Source organism: Loxodonta africana, chromosome 2 (genome assembly GCF_030014295.1).
Source record: "Loxodonta africana isolate mLoxAfr1 chromosome 2, mLoxAfr1.hap2, whole genome shotgun sequence".
Lineage (NCBI taxonomy): Eukaryota > Metazoa > Chordata > Mammalia > Proboscidea > Elephantidae > Loxodonta > Loxodonta africana.
The window spans coordinates 224,208,989-224,221,275 of NC_087343.1; positions in this window are offsets into that span (position 1 = coordinate 224,208,989).

The window sequence follows — 12,287 nt, forward strand, 5'->3', positions numbered from 1 at the left end:
TTACAGAGTAGACTGCTCTATAGGGTCGTCTTGGCTATAATCTTTACAGAAGCAGTTTGCCAGATTTTTCTTCCTCAGAGCTGCTGGATGGGTTCAAACCACCAACCTTTAGGTTAGCAGCAGAAATCCCTCCTTATGGTCCTAAAATAACTGGTTCTGTGTTAAAACAACAGTAGAGTGGAGGATCACTTGGGCTCACACCGTGAGTTTAACTCCTAGGCATTTGAGCCAAAAAGGAAAACAAAAATGCTGTTACCAAACCACCCACACAGATAACCTAGCTCCGCATTCTGGCCTCAAACACGTATTCTTTATAAGCCCCGAAGGAAACGGTGATATAACCAGTATATCATGATATTATCCTATCTAAATAAATAAAACGTAATTATGTGCTTTAAATTAAACAATGTTAAATCTTTAAATAATTCTGCTGCTTTAAAATATTGTTTAGGAAGACCATATATGGCATGCCTTGCAAAGTTAGTAAGAATTTTATTTCAAATAAAAGATAATAAAAACTGTAAGTTCTACAACAGTGCAAGTAAATTTAAAAGACAAAATAAGAAAAGACTTAATAAAGTGAAATTGCACACACCTAAAACTGTGGTTTTTCAAAACCTATGTGTAATTTACTACCACCAGAATCTGCCTACATTTAGAAGGAGGGAGGAGAATCAAGATCAGCATAAAGCTGGTCCCCTAGAGGCAGAAGTCAGACACATCTTCACTCTCCAACTTTTTCACTATTTCTGATACCAGCTGTCCTCCGCATGGCACTCTATACTTCTCTGCTGGGCTCAATAATTCGTTGCAATGGCCACACAAAACTCACAGACCATACTCACATTTACGCAGTTTATTAGGGCTGTCACTTTGAGGACTAAAGTCCACCTGACCCAAGCCATGGTGTTTTCAATCCCCTTATATGCATGCAAAAGCTGGACAATGAATAAGGAAGACTAAAGAAGAATCGATACCTTTGAACTATGGTGTCGGTGAAGAATATTGAATACACCATGGACCACCAGAAGGACAAACAATTCTGTCTTGGAGGAAGTACAGCCAGAATGCTCCTTAGAAGTGAGGATGGCAAGACTTCATCTCACGTACTTTGTACATGCTATCAGGAGCCCCCAGTCCCAGGAGAAGGACATCATGCTTAGTAAAGTAGAAGGTCAGAGAAAAAGAGGAAGACTCTCAATGAGATGGATTGACGCTGTGGCTGCAGTAATGGGCTCAAATATAGCAACGATTGTGAGGATGGTGCAGGACCGGGCAGTGTTTCGTTCTGTTTTACATAAGGTTGCTATGAGTTAGAAGAGACTCGACGACACCTAACAACAACAACAGGCTAAACTCAGGATCAGGGTCAACTTGGAAGTAACAGGATACAATGCAGGAGACAAGATACAGTTCCTGAATCAAGACAGCTTCCAACCATACTGTCAGCTGTGTCCACAGGCAGGCCCTTCTCTGTACCTCTGCCCTGCTCAGGCAAGGGTTACAGCTCTTTAGCTCCAGTGACAAGTGCCCAGAGGCATCCCATTCTGCCAGCAAGCCTGCTGCCCAAAGGTGCTCAGCTCTGTCTTGCTCTGTGGGCTAACAAGTCCACTGCAGCCATCTCACACCAGCCTCCTGGTTCCCCCCACTCATACTACTGCCACCATTTTTCTGCTGCTTGGCTCTGGTGTGGTTGCCACTGTTTCTTGTCATCTTGTGCCGTCTCCAGTGTTACAGCTCTTTCTTTCCTGTGTCCAGGAGGTTCTCAGTGCAGGGACCTGGGTCCAAAGGAGGTGCTCTGCTCCAGTGTCTTCTTGATGGTGGTGAGGTTCTCCTCAACCTCTGTGAGATTGGCTCTTATGTAAGGAAATGCGTTGTTGATTTCAAGGCAGGGCCCTCCCACCCGGACCATGATCTGAATAATCCACTTGGCTGACCATGACCAACTCAATTTGCGTAGTAATCGACTAATTCATGCAAGGTTACTTAATCCTATTGGGTGGTTTTACACACTTTATTTGCATAGTAGACTAACCAATTCCTTTGCAAGATTCTCACCTAGCCAATCATTTTGGCAGAATTATAAACCCAAGGCCAAGAAGGCTCTATATAAGGGAAACCCACTGCATCGCAACATAGAATGACTTTTATTTCTGAACCTGCAAGGAGCCCTGGTGGCGCAGTGGTTAAAGTGATCAACTGGTAACTGAAAGGTTGATGGTTTGAAACCACCAGCAGCTCCAAGGGAGAAAGATGTGGCAAGTCTGCTTCCGTAGAGATTTACAGCCTTGGAAACCCTATGCGGTAGCTATGAGTCGAAATTGACTCCATGGCAGTAGGTTTGGTTCTGGTTTTATTGGCCACCAGATATTATGAAAAATCCTTCGGCTGCATGTTGTAAGGCTGGATAAAATATTACAAGCATAATTGCAAGTGATCTTATAAGAAAGTAAAGGAAATCCCTAGGGACCAAGAAACGAAGAAGCAAGAAACCACGAAATGCCACAGCTGCTCTAAGAGCCTTTGCTGATCTCAGTAAGGCAGTGCCTTGGGTAACAGACATCCAAGAACAAGAGACAAGACCTTGGAGCTGCGAAAACTTGGGAGTTGGGTAGGAAATCACTACAGAAATCTGTAGACCTTGGTGATAGGGTGAACCTGGACAAACTCCCTGCTAGCAAAGAAACGCCACAGGAAATAAGTGTATCTCATCCTGGGCTTTGGATGGGAAAAATTGCCTCAAGGCCTATGCACACTCGAACTTGGAGTTCAAAAACAAACAAACAACAATACACACACACACTTCTGGTGGTCCAGGACATTCCAAGCTATGAAACAAACAAAAAGATTACACTGGATCAAGATAGGCAACACTCAGAAGTGCTTGGCAGACACAAAAACCCAATGCACCCTCAACCCAGGCCTTGGGGATTCCCACAGATAAGAGCCCAGAAAGACATGATCTTCAAGTGCAACATAACATGGCACATCAGGATAGAATCAACCATATGCATTAGTCAGCAGAAACAACAGACAACTGATACGGAATAAAATAAGTTTGTCCAATGTGATCAAATAAATAAGAGAAGCGAGAACAAAAAACACGAAAATTAAGGAACTACATAAAAAAGAAACAGATTTGGAAGTGAACCAAAGAGACATTCTAGAAAAGAAAAAAAATACAGTCAATAAATTTAAGAATCCTAGAATAATTAAAGAGCAAATTTGATGGAACCAAAAGAAGTTTAGAACTCTTATGGTTACTGTGAGTCAGAATCGACTCAACAGCACATAACAACAGCAAAGAAAGGTTTTGCCCCTAGATGATATTTTGAGAAGAAATCACCTAGATTGAAGTGCATAAAGACAGAATTGCAACTTTATTCAATATGTTGTAAACTTTTATTATCATAATCAGATTGTCCAAAATTTGGCCAGTGAGATCCCCTTCAAGGTGGCTCATGGGGTAGACAAGGATTTTAAAAAAGCAATTAAACTAAAGTGAAGAATGTAAAGGAAACTTTGCTCATAATGAATGAACAGATGAGAAGTCTCAGTAGAGATATGTTGTTGTTTTGTCGTTAGCTGCTGTCAAGTCAGCCCCCAGCTCGTGGTGGCTCCATGCACAATGGAATGAAACACTGCCTGGTCCCACATCAACCCTGTGATTGATTGCTTATCAAACAGTTGACATCTACAGGGTTTTCACTGGCTGATTTTTGGAAGTAGATCACCCGGCCTTTCTTCCTAGTCTGTCTGGAAGCTCTGCTGAAACCTGTTCAGCATCATAGCAACATGCAAGTCTCCAGTGACAGACAAGTGGTGGCTGTGCTTGAGGTGCAGTGGCCGGGAATCAAACCTGGGTCTCATGCACGGAAGGTGAGAATTCTACCACAAACTACCAACGCCCCCATAGTGGAGAAACAGAAAGTGTAAAAAGCACCAAGTTGAAATTCTACAACTGAAGAATAATCTCAAATTAAAAATGCACTGAATGGGCTTAACAGAAGATTGTAGATGATAGTCTACAGTCTAGTAGGCTACAAGTCCAAATTCAGGGCTTCAGCTCCAGGGAAACTTTCTCTCTCTGTCAGCTCTGGAGGAAAGTCTTTCTCGTCACTCATCTCCTGGACTAGGAGCTTCTCTGCGCATGCTCGCCATGCTGCTTTCTTGATATGAGATCCCCATGCCTCTTTGCTCACTTCTTTTATACCTCAAAAGAGATTGGCTTAAGACACTACCTAATTTTGTAGACCTCTCCAAGATAACTGCCCCTAATCTATATCATTACATCATAGGGATAAGATCTAGAACACACAGGGAAATCACATCAGATGATAAAATAATAGACAATAATACAGTCATACAGGGAATCATGACCTAGCCAAGCTGACAAATATTTTGGGGGAGTACAAATCAATCCATGGCAATAGAAGAGTCAGTTAACTTGAAGACAGACCAGTAGAAATGATCCAGTCTGGAGAAAGAAAGAGGATTGGAAAAGAAGAAGAAGAAGAAACAACCTGTGGACAATGTCGAAAGGTCTGATACTTCTGTATTTGGAATCCCAGAATGAGACAAAAGATAATGAGGCAGACAAATACTTAAAGAAATAATGCTCCCACATTTGGTAAAAGACAAATTTGAGGTCATACCTAACACAGTAAGACAAGAAAAAACATAAAAAACCAAACAGACAAGGGTTAGAAAGGGAGTAAGAAAATTCACCAGTGATATGATTGTAACTGTACCCACTGAGAATATATTTGGCTTCGGGCAACAGGGAACGTGACTTAGAGTGCCTTAAAAGAGAGAGATTTATGATTAAGCTCTGGACTACTACTAACTGAAAGGTTGTCAGTTCAAACCCACCCAGTGATACCTTGGAGGACAGGCCTGGTGATCTACTTCCAAAAGGTCACAGCCTTAAAAACCCTATGGAGTAGAACTACTCTGCATACATGGGTCGCCATGAGTCAGAATCAACTCGCAGGTAACTAAGAATACAACATATGAGAACTCCAGGACTTGGCAGTACCAACCTAAGCCGGTTGCTATCAAGTCAATTTTGATTCATGGTGACTCCATGTGTGTCAGAGTAGAACTACATTCTACAAGGTTTTCAAAGGCTGGTTTTTTGAGATTCTTCTGGGTGGACTTGAACCTCCACTGTTTTGGTCAACAGCTGAGTGTGTTAACCCTTTGCACCACCCAGGAACTCCAGTCCCAAACTAAGTCGGTGATTCAATGATGCCATTGATAAGACTCTTCCTATCTTTTTGTTTCACGGTGGGACTTGTCCTTGTGCCTGGCCCCTTAGGGTACACGGTGGTTGCTGTAGCCTTACATTTTGTTCCAGGCAGGAAAAAGGAGTAGGAAAGTTGTCATAACCACTGAGTCTGTCTTGCCTTACAGGGAAAACAAGTCTTCCCATAAGCCGCATTCGGTGGATGCCTGCTTTCATCTCATTGGCCAGAATTGTACCCAATGGCCATCCCTTGCATCCCTTGACGGTAGCTAGGGAGATGAGGGTTTGGACAGGGATTGGACAGATGTGCCAGACAGATCTCAAAAAAGAAGCCCAAGGTAGGTATTTACAGAAGAGGGAATTGAATGCAGGGAATTTGTTACACAGGTGATGGAGGAGTTGAGGAACTGAAAGAAGAGTGAGGTAACTCAGAGGTTAGCAACAGCAGGAAGCCACTATCCCCCTTGGGATGGAGAAAGATAGGAAGAAGGAGGTGCTACACAGCGCATGGGTTTGTCGTTTGTGGAAGCTGGGGCACCTGTGGGTCTGTCCAGCAGGAGCTGGAGCTGTGGTGGGACACATGCTGACAGAGGAGAAATGCCCTTACCGCTCTTCCCTTTCTGCTTGCCAAGCTCCCACCAGGATCTCCCACTGATCACACCTGCCTGGGCAGTGGCTGACCTGGAAACCTGAGAAATACAGCCCACAGGGAACATCTCTCCCTCTAGAACAACACAGACCAGAGCAGGGGAAGGGCTGGGAAAGTATCTGAGAACACAGCCCCAGCCCTGGCACAAGGGGCAAACCGATTGTCTCAGCAAGCAAAGCCCAAGAGAATATATAGCAAAACTATGAGAATTAATTAGACTGCAGTGGTGGTTCAGTGCTAGCATTGTCACCTTCCAGGCGGGAGACCCAGGTTCAACTCTGAGCCAATACACCTCACGGGCAGCCACCATGCGCCTGTCAGTGGAAGCTCGTGTGTTGTTATGATGCACAGCAGGTTTCAGCAGAGCTTCTAGACTAACACAGACTAGGAAAAAAGGCCTGGCAATCTGCTTCCAAAAGTCAGCCAGTGAAACCCCTATAGACCTCAGTGATCTGATCCTGTTGGGCATGGAGTCGGGGGACGACTGGATGGCAGCTAACAATGTCAGAATTAGAGAATTCAGTGAGATGCTGGGTGTGCGAACAATTTACAAAAATAAATTGTATTTCTTACATCAGCAAGAAACTGAAAATGTAATTTTAAAAGCAACTCAATTTTAAAAGGATCTAATTTAGCCCAAACCCCTATATTTTCACTAAATATAAATGATAAATTTTTACTGTAAGACAATAAAGGGAAGGCATTAATAAATGAAAAGCTGCTCCTAAATATTGTATTTCATTTTACTTGGGTCCACAATCAATACCCATGGAAGCAGCAGTCAAGGAATCAAAGTATTGCATTGGGCAAATCTGCTGCAAAAGACCTCTTTAAAGTGTTAAAAAGCGAAGATGTCACTTTAAGGACTAAGGTGCACCTGACCCAAGCCATGGTGTTTTCAATCGCCTTATGTGCATTCGAAAGCTGGACAGAATTCAAAAGAATTGATAATTTGAATTATGCTGTTGGTGAAGAGCAGTGAACATACCAGGGACTGCCAGAAGAATGAAAAAATCTGTCTTGGAAGAAATACAGCCAGAGTGCTCCTTAGATGCAAGAATGGCAAGACTTCCTCTCACATACTTTGGACATGTTATCAGGGAGGACCAGCCCCTGGAGAAGGACATCATGCTTGCTAAATGGTCAACGAAAGAGGGGAAGACCCTCAATGAGATGGATTGACACAGTGGCTGCAACAATGGGCTCAAGCATAAAAAGGATTATAAGGATGGTGCAGGACTGAGTAGTGTTTCGTTCTGTTGTACCCAGTGTCACTATGAGTTGGAACTGACTCAATGGCACCTAACAACAAATATTGTAAACATGTTAATTTTCTTCAAAAAATAATCTAATACATCCAATTGAATTCTAATCAATGTTCCAGGAGGGATTTTTTTTGGAAATTAACAACATATTTATAACATTTATAGGGGAAAAAGAGAAGCCCATGAATAACCAAAACAGTGCAGGAGGAGAAGAAATAGAAGGAGGAAGAAAAAAAAGGTGTGAAGACTTACCCTAGTAAACGAACTTAATATGCTGCTATAGTGATTACATACAACAACATGGTGATCAGTATGGTATGGTATCCGTTCAAAGATAGACAATCTGACAATAAAAGTGCAACAGATCCTGATAGAAAGCACGCCTATATGGAAACTTAATACGCTACAGAGGATTCATTGTTGCTCACTTAAGAAAACACAAACCATTCTATAAATTGTGCCAGTATCGTTGATCGTCCATATGGAAAAAATAAAATTGGATTCCTTCTTAATACCTTAAATAAAAATCAATTCCTGCTAAATTAAAGATCTACAAGAGGAAAACAATTCATTATAAACATAGAGTAGGGAAGCATTTCTCAAGACACAAAAAGCTGAAACTATAATGAAAAAAACACTGATCTATCTGACTTAAAAAACTGAAATCTCTATTTAGCAAAAGGTACTATAAAGAATGCTTCGAAGGCCTGCGTAGCAGGGGCGGGGGTCTGGGGACCATGGTTTCAGGGGATGTCTAAGTCAATTGGCGTAATAAAATTTATTAACAAAACATTCTGCATCCCACTTTGAAGAGTGGCATCTAGGATCTTAAACCCTAGCAAGCGGCCATCTAAGATGCATCAATTGGTCTCAACCCACCTGGATCCAAGGAGAATGAAGAACACCAAGGACATAAGGTGATTACGAGCCCAAGAGACAGAAAGGGCCACATGAACCAGCGACTACATCATCCTGAGACCAGAAGAACTAGATGGTGCCCGGCCACAACTGATGACTGCCCTGACAGGGAACACAACAGGGAACCCCTGAGGGAGCAGGAGATCAGTGGGATGCAGACCCCAAATTCTCATAAGACCAGACTTAATGGTCTGACTGAGACTGGAAGAACCCTGGTGGTCATGGCCCCCAGACCTTCTGTTGGCCCAGGACAGGAACCATTCCTGAAGCCAACTCTTCAGACAGGGATTGGACTGGACAATGGGTTGGAGAGGGATGCTGGTGAGGAAGGAGCTTCTTGGATCAGGTGGACACTTGAGACGGTGTTGGCATCTCCTGCCTGGAGGGGAGATGAGAGGGTGGAGGGGGTTAGAAGCTGGTGAAAAGGACACGAAAAGAGAGAGTGGAGGGAGAGAGTGGGCTGTCTCATTACGGGGAGAGTAATTGGGAGTGTGTAGCATGGTATATATAGGTTTTTGTGTGAGAGACTGACTTGATTTGTAAACTTTCACTTAAAGCAAATAAAAAATATTTCTTAAAAAAAGGTACTATAAAAAGGGAAAAGAGAAGTCACAGACTAGGACATCAATTGATCTACAATTAGTATCCAAAATATATTAAGAGTTTCCTACTAATTAACAAGAAAGAAAAGCCACCCAATAGAAAAATGGTCAAAAATTAAGAACAGACAATGCTTAGCTGATAAAACAGAAGCTCAACATCACATACAATTTTAAAAAGTGTGAATTAAAATCACAATGAGATTTGATTTCCTAGTCGTCTATTTGGCAAAGAAAATATCGGACGATACTGGATACCATTAAGGATATGGGAGAGTGGGCTTTCTCACACTTTGCTACTTGGAATATCACATTGCTTTGGCAATATCTAGCAAAGCTAAAGAAGCAAACATACTATGATGCAGAAATTCTGCTCCTAGGTATCCACTCCATACATGTGATTCTCACACCCACATCTGAGAGTCATGTGCAAAGTGTTTGTAGATACATTGTTAAAAGTAGTACCTAACTAGAAATAATCTAAATGTCTATGAGACTAAGAACGGATGTAAGAATTATGTTAATTACTTCAGCAGAATAATACATCACTGTGAAAATGAACTATATGAGAACTTTCTGGGTAGAGCAAACTGTCAACGCACTCAGCTGCTAACCTAAATGTTGGAGGTCTGAGGCCACCCAGAGGTGCCTTGGAAGAAAGGTCTGGAGGTCTACTTCCAAAAGATCAGCCATCAAAAACACTATAAAGTACATTTCTACTCTGACACACATGGGTTGCCATAAGTTGGAGTTGACTCGATGGCAACTGGTGATGGATAGTGGATGTTCTAGCAACTAACAGGTTTTATTCTAAGGCAGCTCTCGGCACTAGTAGTGATACTCGGCTGTTAGAAGGCAGGGCGGTCTTCTGTAACAGTCTACTTTGTGAGATGGGAGAAACATGAAGGCAGATTTTCAAAGCTGGATGCAAGCTTTATTCCGCCGCTGTTGGTCCATCCAGAATGACACAGAGTAAGGTTATGTACGCAAGGTTCTGCTGGACAAACCCATTCTGCCTTTCGGTATTGAGGAATATAGAATTCCTAGCAGTCTTGTGGGAACCTATATTTTTTCTGTCAGTCTACGGTATATTCAATATTCTCTGCCAACTCCGTAATTCAGAGGCATCAATTCTTCCTTGGCCTTCCTTATTCATTGTCCAGGTTTCACATGCACAGGCAGTGACTGGAAGCACCATCGCTTGGGTCAGGCGCACCATAGTCCTCAAAGTGACATCTTTGTTTCTTAACACTTTAGAGGCCTTTTGCAGCAGATTTGCCCAACGCAATACGTCATTTGTTTTCTTGCTGCTGCTTCCAGGGGCATTGATTGTGGATCCAAATAAAATGAAATCCCCGAAACTTCAACCTTTTCTCCATTTATCAGGATGTTGCTTATTGGCCTAGTGGTGAGAATTTTTGTTTTCTCTGTGTTGAGGTGTGATTTTTACTGAATATACCATGGACTGCCAGAAGAACGAACAAATCTGTCTAGGAAGAAGTACAGCCAGAATGCTTCTTAAAAGTGAGGATGGCTAGACTTTGTCTCATGTACTCTGGACATGTTATCAGGTGGGACCAGTCCCTGGAGAAAAACATCATGCCTGGTAAAGTAGAGGGTCAGTGAAAGAGAGGAAGGCCCTCAACGAGTTGGACTGACACACCGGCTGCAACAATGGGCTCAAATATAGCAACAACCGTGAGGATGGTGCAGGATCGGGCAGTGTTTCGTTCTGTTGTACGTAAGGTCCCTACTAGCTGGAACAAACTCAATGGCACCTAACAACAACAACATCTTTTCATTAAAAAGTGAGCATCTGCATCACCCAGCTATGACAGCATTTTGCCACTCCTGGGGTCCTTTTTAAAGAACTGTATTTTAATTTTCCGTGAAGCAGTACTCAAAGGCATCAGAATTGTTAAGGGAATTACTCGATTATTGGCATTCTGGAGAAGGGCACTGGAAATATATTTCTTTCAAAAGAAAATATTGGAGGTATCTAAAACTATTGCTTACAAATTTGGGGCACCAAATGAAACAAAACATTTGTTTGAGGATTTTTTTAATGCATCAAAATAATTATGAGATATTTCACATGTATCAAAGATACGTGAGTAGGATAGCAAGCGCTCACGGACCCTGAATTACCACGTACTATTTTTTTTTTTTTTTTTTTAGTCGCCGTGATCAGAGTCGACCTGACGGCAACGGGTAACGGGTCAGCTGCCATTAAGTTGACTGTCTCCTGGCGACCCCGTGTGTGTCAGAGCAGAGCTGTGCTCCGTAGAGTTTCCAATGGCTGATCTGTCCGAAGTAGGTTGCCAGGCCTTTCTTCTGAGGCACCTCTGTTTGGACTTGAATCTCCAACCATTCAGTTAGCAACTGAGCACATTCGCTTTGCACCACCCAGGGACTCCATCAGAGCATCAATGTCCTCAAGATGAAAACGTATGGCAACACCACATCAAGTGGGGGATAACAAGTGGTTTTAGACCTCAGTAAGCTGGCCTCCCTCCTTAATGATATGCATTCCAAGGAAAGGCAGCTGCAATCTTAAATCCCATCAATCGTCCAGAAGTTTCATTAATATTGTCGGTATTAGTAGCGTTATTTTGGACTCTTTTCTATTGACAGACAAATAATTTTTTAACTTTGCAGGAGTTTTTGCAGAAGCATAATTATAAAACAGCTATGAAAGATAATTCATATATCTGACAAGGAACTTGAATCCAGAGCATACAAAGAACTCTTACAACGCAGGAGAGATTGGCTGCTAACAAAAAGTTCGGAAGTTTGAATCCACCAGCTGCTCCTTGGAAACCCCATGGGGCAGTTCTAATCTGTCCTGTAGGGTTGCTATGAGCTGGAATCGACTTGATGGCAATGAGTTTCTTACAACTCAACAATAAATAGGCAACTAACCCAATAAAGAAATGATCAAAGGATTTGAATAAACTATTCCCCAAAGAAGTCATAAAATTGGACAATGTTGTACTTGTTGTTAGGTGCTATCGAATCGATTCCGACTCATAGCGACCCTATGTACAAGAGAATGATCTACCGAGTGGTCCTTCGTCATCTTCGCAATCATCGTTATTTTTTAGCCCATTGTTGCAGCCACTGTGTCAATCCATCTTGTTGAAGGTCTTCCTCTTTTTCACTGACCCATCTACTTACCAAGCATGATGTCCTTCCCCAGGGACTGGTCCCTCTGATAATGTATACAAAGTACGTGAGACCAAGTCTTGCCATTGTCGTTTCTAAGGCACATTCTGGCTGTACTTCTTCTGAGACAGATTTGTTCGTTCTTTTGGCAGTCCACGGTATATTCAATATTCTTCACCAACATCATAATTCAAAACCATCGATTCTTCTTTGGTCTTCCTTATTCATTGTCCAGCTTTCTCATGCATATGAGGCATTGAAAATACCCTGCCTTGGATCAGACACACCTTAGTCCTCAAAGTGACATCTTTGCTTTTTAACACTTTAAAGAGGTCTTTTGCAGAGATTTGCTCAACGTAATACATCGTTTGATTTCTTGACTGCTACTTCCATGGGCATTGATTGGTGCACCCAAGCAAAATGGAATCCTTGACAACTTCAAT